Source organism: Ictalurus furcatus, chromosome 18, assembly GCF_023375685.1.
Source record: "Ictalurus furcatus strain D&B chromosome 18, Billie_1.0, whole genome shotgun sequence".
In the NCBI taxonomy this organism is placed as follows: domain Eukaryota; kingdom Metazoa; phylum Chordata; class Actinopteri; order Siluriformes; family Ictaluridae; genus Ictalurus; species Ictalurus furcatus.
This window is the reverse complement of record NC_071272.1, coordinates 23236263-23249276: the sequence shown is the minus strand read 5'-3', so window position 1 is coordinate 23249276 and position 13014 is coordinate 23236263.

Below are 13014 nucleotides of genomic sequence, written 5' to 3'. Positions count from 1 at the left end.
CAGAGGAGATATACATTTCTCTCCCAGGCTGATAAGCTGCAGTGTGTATGTAGAGAAAAAAAGAAGAAAAAACTGAAAAAAGGCAGGTTTGGAAGCGAGGCCAAAGCTGTGGAACCACCATTAAAATATTATCAATTTGGTTAAAAGTGCAATATGTTTAAAAACTCAGTGATTCTGTTGTGTCCAGCAAAGAAAAGAGAAAAAGAAACAGTTAGACTTGTTGTAATTATTGCACCTCGATATCTACTGTATCCTATAGTTTAATTATAATAATCATACACGTTGTCAAATCACCTCATGGGGACCAAGCAAATGCCCCCACAAGGTCAAAGCTCTCAGATATGGAGATGTTTGGTCCCAACCAAGATATATAAACATACACACACACACACACACACACACTTTGATGTTGTGTGCCCAGTGCCCTGCTCTCTTTGCCAACTCAGAGAGGCATATCACAGTTATGAATAAAACTGTTGATTGAAATGCGCCTATTTTCAGTTTACCTAATGTCTACCTTGCGTTTACCTAATGTCTGCTGTCTATATAAGGATCTGCACGCTGCCTGCTTACACTCCAACAGACTACTCTCACCATTTAACAAGGCTAGGGGAATGTGGATTGTTTTTCAACAGAATATCAGAATTGGGTCTCGGGGCCCCTTTAGATAAGTTGCCATAAATATAACCTTCCTCAGGTCACATCTAGTGTGAAATTCAGCCGGGAAATCCAGAACACACACGCGAATGGACTATGTAACTGTCGTAAATACGTGGCGGTCCGGGAAAACCAATCGGATGAATTCTGCAAACAGGCAAAAATTACTCTCGCATGGTGCGACGGAAAAGCGTTCACGCTTCTGTTCAGAGACTGCAAGTTTGAACTCTGAAGACGCTGCAGCCATAAATGGTTGGGAGTCAAGCGAGCAAATCTTTTTTTAAATACTACGTAAAAATGTTACCATCAGATCAGTCGATTTGTAATTATTTAAAAAGAAATTCTAAAACGAAATCATGATATCCAAAATATGACAGAAAAGCACACTGTTATATAAACTTTACGAATTTTAGCAACGTTTCTCGATATTATATCATCGTATCACCCAGCCATACTGCCAAAGACTAATACATGACCCCCAGCCTCCAGGAAACCTGCCGAGTAATAGCTTCATTAGTTCAGTGGAACGTCTTAGGAGCAGAACAGATTCACTAATCATGAAGTCAGGTTGTATTTTTATTTTTAGTTTTATAATAGTACCGTATTCTTTTTAAAATCAGATTGAAATCTTTTCAATTCCATAGTGAAAACAGAATATAGAGGGCACTCCAAAACTGAGAATATACACAGCTTTCTTCAATTAACAACAACAACAAAAAAAAAAAAAACCACAATCCATAGCTTCCTGGAATAATACAGAAATAAAGGCATGGCAGGGTAAAAGAGTGTTGTTTGGCAAATCAATCCCAAACACGGGGCACATGTGAGAACAGGGCTAGACATTATTTGGTCTGCACAAACATATTTTTTATGAGTTTTATGATGTAAGAGTTGTAGGGCTGAAAGAAAAAAAACAAACGTAACCGAGAGCATTACAGAATACTGTGCGCGTCCTGTAGTTGCACGTGTAGCGTGAGTGACGTGTGAATATTTTACAATGACATGCAGTAAAAATCTAAATGCTGGTCTTTGCAGTCCGACCCTGTTTTCAGTTGCGTATAAAGCCAAGCTTAGCTTAGGATTTCACGAGATCCGTGAAATAAAACTGATGTAAGAAGGCCTTTATTGAATGAATGTAAAAAAATATATATATTTACATTTACCAAAAAAAAAAAAAACCCCACATACTTAGCTAAATAGCCCGTCTAACTGTCTTTGCGTAAGGAGTGTGTTCTTTATTATAAACACACTGAAGGGACTGTGACACAGCTTTAAAAACAACATTAAGCGGTCTGACGTCACATGAATTATGCCGTGTGATGTCATCTCCTACGATCCTACAAGCCTCCTTCCCATGACTCACTAGCCTCGAGTAGCTGGTGGGGGTCGTAGCATTAATACAATAACAATGCCCTAAACACGTACAGGAGAGTACCAGAGCTAATCGAAATGTCAGGTAAAACAGGGATGGCAGGTGAATTACAAAAAATATATTTTTATTTCTTCTCGATTATCCTTGACGGATTGAAAGATTTGCGTCTTTCCACCTCAGTCCAGAGTACAAATCATGATTTATTTTTCGTCTCCCAGTCTCGCAGTGTTCAAATTATAATTTCAATATTTTGTTCTAGTCAACATCTTGATGAACATACCGTACAGATAACTGAGTGTTATAATCGCTACGCGCCTCCACTGTCTATATGGATACTAGTAATGCTTAGGGCAGGTAGGTGACTTGGTTTTTTCTAACTTTGCAACACCATATTATTGTTTTTATAGGAACTTTATTTGGCCTCTGTGTCATACTTGTTGCCATCCTCCAATCCTGAGCCCAGTTCTTCGAGTAATAAGCAAACACACAGAATAAGAGATTTGTAGACATAATGTAGAGTGCCCTAATTCTGTGAACCAGTAAATGAACTTGATCTAAAATGAATTTTCGGAGCTATTAGTACAGGGTCACCATAAAACAGTCACTGACCTAGACAAACATAAAGTTTCCAACACCAACAGGAAGTAAGAAAAAGAAATCAGCAAAGATCTGAGGTTTGTCCATGCCAGCTTGTTGTAATTGAATACTTCATTGGATCGCAAATGGTTTGCATTCTGTGTTCCTGAAGACAGCTGTTGTAAAAGGATGATGTCAGGTCTGTCTCGGCTGAGACTTCGTGGGGAGGGAAGAGGGAAGGGTGAGAATGGAAAGAGGAATCAGGGAACACAGGCACACGGTGAGATAACCCTCTGCCAGGAGTCGTCTCTGAGAGCAAAACCAAGGTCATCCAGGTCAAGACGTGAGCCTCTGTAAAAAGAATAGTCTTCTAAGCACTCTTAATGTTCTGCTTTTAGAATAGGGCACCAAACTTGAATGTTTCATTCTTATCTAATGTTAGACATTAAATTTTCATATGCATGTCACATGGCCCAGGTGCACAGTGGTGAATCGGGTACCGGTGCCACTTCACATCTCCAGGGTCCCTGGTTTAATCCTGCTTTGTGATGAATCCTGATCTGTAAATTTACACATAATGTAAATTGGGTCAATGTTGAATTTTGAGTGCCGCGCCAATGCGTCAAACCCAAGTGCTACATGCTGTCTAAAGTGATGTCGCCTGTAGGCAGAGTGTCACCGCTCTCTCCATAGGGAAACAATGGCTTGTCCGGCACAAACTGGTTATCTGTAGGAGGCCTAAAGGCTTTTTTTTTTTTTTTTAATTATTATTCTTTTCTGGAAACCAAAAGGTACAGTTAAGAATGTTTGTTTAACTACTTGATGCTCTGATTTCCATTTAAGTAGTATCTCAAATTAAAAATATCATTTAACATCCGCAACACAGCACGAGCAAGACAAATGCTGATCCCTTCATGATTCTTATAACCTCTAGATTTATGTATACAGTATAGACTACAGTATTTGTGTTCATCCGGTTCGGATATACGAAGGCAGGTGAAGCATGGGGTAAAACCAAATATGGACGTAAAAACCTACAAATCAAACATGAAACCTTCATCCTAGTGACCTTGGATATGTTCTCTCTACTAAACTACCAGACTTTCAACTGACTTCAACTTCAATATCAAACTAAAACTCAGATTACAACGGTCTCGATCATGACATCGATCACTGAAGCAGTCCAGCATTCAACAAAGCAAAGAAACACACACACAAGCAATGGATATCATGATATAAATCATACATATCATCATGGTCCTGAATAAGAGTGTGTGTGTCTGTGGGGGGTAAATATATCTCATGCAACGGTCATGAGAACACTTTGTATCTACAGCGTTGGAGCTTGCAGAATCACTGAGTAAACATTGGAAATTTTATCAGGAGAGGGGGAAAAAAATCATTCAAGGCTCTGGGCAATGACTGTGCTCTCTGAGGTTTTACCATACATAGAATTAGCTTTTATCTGAGATGGCAGTGGATATAAATAGTGAATTTAGACTGTCTCATTTACTGAGAACCGATAGCTCAATAGTGCAACTTTGGCAGAACATTATGTTAGCTATCACTGTTCATTTTCGATTCGGTTCAACGTTGATACTGTGGCGTTGGTGAGGAAAGGAGCTTGCGACTGGTGAACACACACGTACAGCACACAACGCTAGGCTTGGTGGAAGGGATGGGAAATATTTCAGTAATTACACTTTATTCATTACTAGTACTTAAATAGGCCTACTATTTTTGAAACGTTTCTACAATAATAATAAATATTATTCAAACCGAATACTCTTACTCAAGTGCATTAACTAGAGAAACAAAATGCTTTTCACTCATTACATTTTTATTTTGACCTTCAACATACTCATTTGCTAGCTAGTTTTATTTTCGTCGCTAATGCCACCCCATTAAATCCAACAGCATTTTTAGACCTAAGCTAGCCAACCAAATTCTAGGTTTATCTGAATTAGTAGACTATTTAATACATATTTAATAGGATACTTTACATACAAATTAATGTCGAATGCAACTTTACTCTATGGAGCTTTGGATTAAACTCTCTGCTAATCGAATAGATGTTTGTATGAATATGTCTGCACTTGTGGCTGTGTTTTAATACACAAATCAAATACTGAACCAATTTGTGAACCATTACTTTAAACCACAGGGTCCCTCCCCCTCAGACAAGCCAGCATATATACACCAATGCGCACCTATCCAAATTTATCCCATAGCATATAACAAAGACGTTCAGACAGATTGCATTTGATGCTTTACAGCTGTTCAGACACTTCACTGCAAACATCGATAGTGCTAAATCTTGTCACGGTAACAATTACACAATATGTTTTTCAAATATCCACTTTCTCGTTAATTCAGTCCAGCATTTGCTTTCCCATGCTAAGTCAAGATATATGGGTTAGCCTCAGCTATGTTATCTACTGTTTGGAGCCGGCCAATGGAATGACTTCATTGGTCTAAACCAAAATTGTCTATGGTATTTGAATGGGATATTTGTTTAACTTGAGCTCTCACACTTGGTCATCAAGAACGGACAACACATACTGTTTATTACGACACATACCATACGTATATACATATACAAGCAATGATACGAAGGAGACATCTTAACAATACAGAACCAGTTTAATACATATACAGTATAACACAAAGCAAATTTGTTGAGATAATGAAGAAATTTGGAGGTCAGGGCTGGTCAGGGAACAAAGCCTACAATGACTGATGAGATCACTACGGAAGGTGAATAAAAGTTTGAGAGGCATGCACCAGAGACACTCCTCAATGCATCCATGTTTAAAAGGTTATATTTTGCAAAGATGTCACATGGACACCAGAGTCAGGATGTACCCACAGAGACGCTCTAGCCAGATGTGTCCAGAAATGCTTAGGGAAGGCCTAAGCATTTCAGCGCCTTAAAATTACGCATGTGTAATTTGATTTACTTATTGACAGAATGGCTATGCAAATTGCACTTAAACTTTGTGCAATTACTGTAGTAATACTCACATTGTATTCTTCAGTTGTGGTGTCTACCAAAGAGAGCCAAACTAGCTCACTCATCAGTTAAGGAGCTTGCGGAGTCTTTTTCCAATCTTCAGCTGTCCATTTTGGGTGATTCTGTGCCCAATATAGCTTTGGATTCCAGTTCATGTCTGAGAGGAGTGGAATCTGATGTCGCCTTGTGCTGTTGTAGCCAATCTGGCTTAAATTTTGATGTACTGACATGCTTTTCTGCTCACCACGGTTATAAAAAGTTGTTATTTGAGTTACCGTAGCCTTCCTGTAAGCTTGAATCAGTCTGGCCATTCTCCTCTGACCTCTCTCATTAGCACGATGTTGAGTTTTTTTTTTTGTTTTTTTGTACCATTCTTGTTTGTATAAAACTCAGGAAATCCGCAGTTTCTGAAATACTCAAACCAGCCCGTCTGGCACCGACAACCATGTCACGGTCAAATTCACAGACATCACAGGGAATTTTCTCCTTTCTGATGTTGACCTGTATCTCCATGACTCGCATATGCATTGAGCTGCTGCCGCCACATGATTGGCTGATCGCATAATTACATGAGTGAGCACATGTACAGATGTTCTTATGAAAGTGTTCAGCAAAAGTATATTTGGACACCTTATGAAGACCTTATACAAGGACTTAACCACCAACATAATTAATTAATCAATCGATCATGTTGGATTTCTCCGCAAATTTCAGACGTCCAACATGCCACTGATTGCAACCACGACCTAAGGATTAAGTGGACATGGTTTACGCAATAACAAGTTACATCCAATTAGCATGACTAAGCCATCAGTATGAGTCAGAAAGCAGGTCTACAAATTAGCTAAATTAGTCTGTGAACATTAAAACAGAAATGTTGTCATGATGGGGGAATCTTATTAGATGGTGTCATGGTATTACTAGAAGAAATAAAAGTACATGAGAATAATTAGGAATTTCGTGATGACAATATTGTTCGCATTGGCTCAACAGTGAGTTACACTAGCATTTCAACATTCAGCTCTAGCGCTACAGGTTTTCTTAGTGCGTTATCACTTATCACAGGTTTTATATCTAGTCTGATTTAACAGTGAGAATCTGCCATCTGTCTGGCTGTGGTCCACCAGCTGAGTGGTATTTTTTTTAAGCGCCATGTTGTTCTAGTTTGCAGCTGTTTTATGTGAAGAGAGTTGGAAATGAAGTCTCTGAAATACCAAATGTGATTACACAGAACACACCGTGATTGATCGGGTTGATACGAGAGAATAACTAGACGCAATGAGACTTGAAACTTAACTAATTTACGAGAACTAACAAATTAGGAAACTAAAATAAAGAAACTAACGTATAGGAGAACGTGGTTTAGTATAGAATAGGACTAATACCAGATGTGCGACCAGGGAGGAGCTGGAGCGGAAGTGAAGCAGGAAATAAGTACTACTGTTAAACAGCATGTGAAAAATGACTCCAGGGCCGAGACCAAGACTGGGGATAGCTCACTGACAAGGACTGAACCTCTCACAAAGTAAAGTGTTCAGACAGGGACAAGGTCAAAGACTGGAATGGACAATTGTACTAGAAAATAAGACAAAATTAGGCCTAAGAAAAACTAGGAACGATGACAACAAGCAAACTAGAGTAAATATATCATTTAAGACTTCACACAACACACAAATACAGTGGTATGCGCTCTATATATACTGTATACTTGCTAACAAGATGTGATCGAGACTAACAATAAGGGACAGATGCAGAATCAGGATTATATTCAAGATAGCGCTAGATGAGACAGGAAACAGGGACTGTGGAAAACCAGGAAATAGCAAACAGGAAGTAAAACATGAGGTCTGTGTGTCAAGGCCTACACTTGTGACCTCAGTCTGCGGGGCAATAGACTGGCATATTCAAGACGAAAACCTTCCAAGATTCTTTCTAGCTTCAGCGCAGACATTCCAGATTTTAGCCGTATGTAGCAGACTCTCTAATAATCTGGCCATTCTGTGCCAGAGGACAAAATGATTCCCTTATTGCACACATGCATAATTCATTCCTTGAATGATCTCACTCTGTTTTCTCACTGAGCCCATATTGACCTTCATCTATAACAAAGATCACTGAAATGAAATACAGCGACAAATAAATGGGGCACTAGAGAGGAAAAGGAGTACTCCCTGCTGCATTTCAGAGGAAAACATGTTGACAGAAAATATGTTGTAAAGACAGACTAATGACAGAATGAACCGAGTATTTACATTCTTTTGTTTTTATAGCCAGGGCTCTGCAAGAGAGCACTAATTGTGAGAGTGTTTGCTCATCGTGGCTTGAAGCGTAGTGTAGATGGCCTATTGGGGAAACTATTGGAAAATTCTGCTATCATGGATATTAGAATGATGAAACATAATCTCTTATTTTTTTCTCTATATAGTGTAAAACACAAGAATATGTGAGGTGGTTGGAAGTAGCTAGAGCTGAATGCTGGAAAAGAACCGAAGATTTAAAACTGGGTTTTACCAAAAATTTAGTTTTTCTGACATTAATATACAGTACTTATACAATAACAGACCTCTCTACTTTAAGAAAACATCAAAAGAATTGACCAAAATAACGTGGAAATGTTTTCTTTTATCGAAGCTACCATCTAACCTTGCCTTGGCATCACATTGTTTAACAAACACGGCGTCCGTCTGCCTAAAGATGTCTAAAACTGTGCAAGCCAAGTGTGATTTCCTCACGATTCGATCGATTCAGTTTATGACCCGAGAACGGCTGACAAAATGTCCACTATGTTCCCGCACCGTCACGTCATCATCGAAACACAGAAGAGTGCTTAAACACTCCGTACAAATCACAGCGAATAAAGTGTTAAAATGTTTAAATGCCCTAATAAAAAAAAAAAACATTACTAAGAAGCCAACAAAATGAATTAGCTGGATAAATCAGAGATTATTTCCCCATAGTAAGCATGAGCAGAGATCACCTGAGTGACCTTTAGTGACCTCAGGTGATGAGTCAGAGAGTGAAGCTGATGATGCTAATAATTAAAGCGATATAAGCGATTAGCATTTCCTATTGTAAACTCCATAATAACCAGGGTTTAAAACTTGCGGTAGCTTTACTTGTGACTGAGATGCATGCAAAAAATCAACAAACCGGTCTTGTGGTCTCGAGTCATATGACTCGGACTTAACTTGGACTCGAGTCACAGATTCGCTGACTTACAGCTTGACTCGACATAATCAAAGAAGACTTGCGACCGGACCGGACCGGACACTTGATACATTGGACGTCGAAATCTTTCATTTCATTTCCGAGGTCCACATTCAACCAGACAGCCGTCCAACTTGCACTAGACAACGACAAGATTGAAAGGCCGCTCATTCACAGATGACAGAGGCACTTTTGCAGAACCCATGATCCCAAAGATAGTAGCCTTTACCAACAAAGATGATGTTGTTTGAGACAACAAAATGGTTGCAACATGTAGAACCCGCAGTTCAAGAATATCAGACGCAGAGGCAAAAACTTCACATTTCATTCGTCATTTGAAGTTGCACAAAAAAGCAAATCCCGAGGGAAAGCCAAATCGAAGTGCGACAGATGAGAAGGTACTCTTAGCGAAAGTATTCAGCTTTCGTAGTCATAGTTATGCGTCTCTCAAATATCCATATATTTCCATTGAGTTGTGTTTGTCTAAAAATTGATGAACACCGATGTTAAAAACTCTGCATGATTTCTGCATAAATGCCCTATGGTAATTATTACTCCGGCCTTAAATTTGATCAAGAGCACATTAGCACTTGTTTAGGATTAGAAACCTAAAGTTTAAGGACTTGTGACTTGCCTATCATGACTTGAGACTTATTTGTGACTCGCAAAACAATGACTTGGGCTCACCTTCGTTCAGTTCAGGAAAACTTCCATAGTAAGGACTACCTCGAAACAAACTTTAAGAAGTGTATTCGGATTTTAATATTCATCCTAGTTTGAGTTACTATAAAAGGATTTCTTTTCCACTCCTCATGCAATGGATGAAATAAAATGTTTGTTGTTTTTTTTTTGCTGTTTTTTTTTGAAAGCATAGAAACATTCAGATTTTTAAAAAATCACTGAAATGATCATATTGTTCACACATTTTAGCTTTTTAAACTGGGGTTCGTTTTGGAGAAACATAGAGTCAAGTGACTGGTGAAGTCATTGGTGGGGTAAATGGTATCCCTGTCAACAGCTAGGTCAATTTAAAAAGTGTCAGCTTTGAGGGGGATAATAATAACGCTCATGCCCACAATATGCTCCTATGAAAGGGTAGATTATTTATACAGAAAATGTTTAAATGGCGTTATTCGGATTTGAATATTTATCCTGTTTTGAGCTACTATAAAAGGATTTCTATTCAGCTGTTCGACAAGAAACGTGACACACGGTTAAACGGCACGCCCCAGGGTCCGGACCCGAAATATATCAGGGTTATGGAAATGTTTTACAGCCATACAGGCAAGGAAAAGTAGAAGATTATTCTTTCCGAGGGAGGCCCAGAGAGTAGAGTTTCTGATGGAAACACCCTGTTGCAACACTTCAAGGTCAGAGATATCGGCCAACGAGGATGACATCAGTACCCTCAAAATAACAGTGTTTCATTTTGTATTTTTCTGACCACAATATACCTCTAAACTCTTGTTAATATAATTGTAATTGTAAAAATAAATAAATAAATTTGAATTCACTTCAGTGTCATGGAAAAACTTCTTCATTGTTTTTTTAATGAAAGGTTATACAGTACATCTTAGTGTTCGGTGTAGAGATGATATCTGGGCTTTCTCAGCTGACAGGTTATTTTCACAAATACATATTTGTGACGTAATTGTTTGTGAGCACAGAACCTTTTTAGCCTAAATACACACACTCCTGTGGTTATACACATTTTGAGGAGCTTCACTGCTTAGGATCAGTGCCGTACTGAAAACTGGGCTTGCGTAAACAACACCATGTGAGATGGACTGTAGAGGAAGCCACTCTGAGATATGTCCTCGCAACACGCCTCACTGCCTTCCAGCCGGCCTACTCCCCGTGTAGCATACGTTATGTGTGCGTCAGTGTGTACCTTTCAGTACGCTCGTCTCCATACCTCGTTTCAAGTACCTTCCAAGATAGCAAAACTGTGAGATCTTCGTTCTTGGCGGAATGTGTAATCCGGCAAGCTGAGTTCTCACATTTGACATATTGCACACAGTGTAGCCTTGTTCTGGTCACGTAATCATGCTGAGGCCAGATGTAGCATGCATACTTGTATAGGAAACAGTGTGTGTGTATATATATATATATATATATATATATATATATATATATATATATATATATGTTTGGGTCACCTCGCTGCAATACAGCAGGGCCCGTTGTTGTAAAGTGTGACATAGGAGGAAACCTTTATAAACCATGACCCACATGGTGAGTAATTTCACCAAATAATATTCTGGTGAGAGAAATATTATTCAAGTAATTAAGAAATGATTTATGCTCTTCTGCTTGGTGATTTTTGTTTCCCAACTGACCTCATGTTGTTCTGGGCACATCTGTGACATCGCCTTATAAAAGACACCTGCTGGGACCGACGTAAACACGGCTCACGAATGAACAGATTATTTCTTAACATCCATTTAATGCCATGTAACAGTGGACAAAAATCCATCACGTAGGTTTTATTTGTTCGTCTTAATAGAAACTTTATTTAGCGCAAGAAACTGCCCTAAAGATAGCACTCCACCTTAAACCCTGAAGCTGTCTACCCTTTCTATACTGTACTTCCTGTGCTATCTGCATGAACCAACCGGCCATAAGCACATGGAAACGATCTAATTCTGTTAGCATGTTTGCCTCACACCTTCGTGGTTGTGGGTTCGATTAATGTCTCCGCCATACGTGTGCGTAGCTTGCATGTTCTCCTCATGCTTTGGGGGTTTCCTCCAGGGACTCCGGTTTCCTCCCCCAGGCCGAAGACATGCGTTGTAGGCTGACTGGCATTTCCAAATTGTCCCTAGTGCATAAATGTGTGTACGATTGTGCCCTGCGATGGGTTGGCACCCCGTCCAGGGTGTCCCCTTCCTTTTGTCCCGCGTCCCCTGGGATAGGTTCTAGGCTCCCCGCGACCCTTTGTAGGATAGGCGGTATAGATAATGGATGGATGGCTATACCGAGTTATACGCAGAGTTGGAAAATAATTGAGTAATTGACTATACTTGTGTATATCAATAATCGTTCCAATTCGCCACCTGTATGTAATTAGCGTTAAAGCTATCCTTTGCAAAGTCCAGGTTATATTAGCATTGATTCCAGTAGCTGAAGTAAAGTGTCTAGGCAGAAAGTCAAACTCTAGCTAATGGTAAATATTGGCTATTTACAGGATATTTTTATTCTGATTAATTCATTAGCGCTAGTCATGCACAGAATGACGTTTTCAGGCAAAACCCTGTAGCCGCTTTGAAATGAAAATCTTCGAACTGTTTTAAATATTAAAGCATTAACAGTTAGTTTTCACACGAACGCATGACATGAACTTAATTTCAAAGTTTAAAACATTTACGTTTCACTTTTTAATACTTGGAAATATTTAAAAGTAGCAACATTTTACTTTTTGGGGGGGCTGGATACTTCCACTGTTATCTCATTCAAGACTTTGACACATTATTGACACATACTTCCAATTAAGTGTAATTTCTCAGTACATTTCACAACCCTGGGGATATAGAACTGCCTTTTTTTTTTTTTCCCAAAGCAACATATACCGGGCTGGCTAAACTCTCCGTTTCCTTATCCTGCTTTTGCTATCTTATCACACATTTGCCTCCCTGCTTCAGACATGCTGAAAGAACAACAGTCTGGTCAGATTTGACAGACGGCCATATGGGAGTGTTAGAAACTATTTGAAGGCGTCAGCTAAATAGAATTAACGAGCAACACAAACACAAACAAATATTTTATGGCCAGAGTTGGCCTTAAGCGAAAATGGGTCCTAGCAGCATCTTTTTACTCTTACTCAACAAAAATTGTCCTTATAGGTTACAAGAACAACCATATCATATATCTGTGAGTGATAAATAAATACAATTTAGTGTAAAAAAAAAAAAAAAAAAAAAAGGTGTGGGGCGGGGGTAGAATAAGTGAACATGTGTGTACATCATGTTAATTCCCCTTGAACTCTAATAAATAAAGTGCACAACTTTAAAATATTCATTCATGCTGTAATACTTTAATGCATTATACATGTGGATGATTTCAGACTGTATTTGGCTTTATAGTGACAAACAAGACATTTATTTCATCCGAGTGTAGAGAAATGCGGCAGGCAAGCTACCTAATTGACTAAGTTTAGCGTTAGACTCAACCCACAAACCACAAACAACTA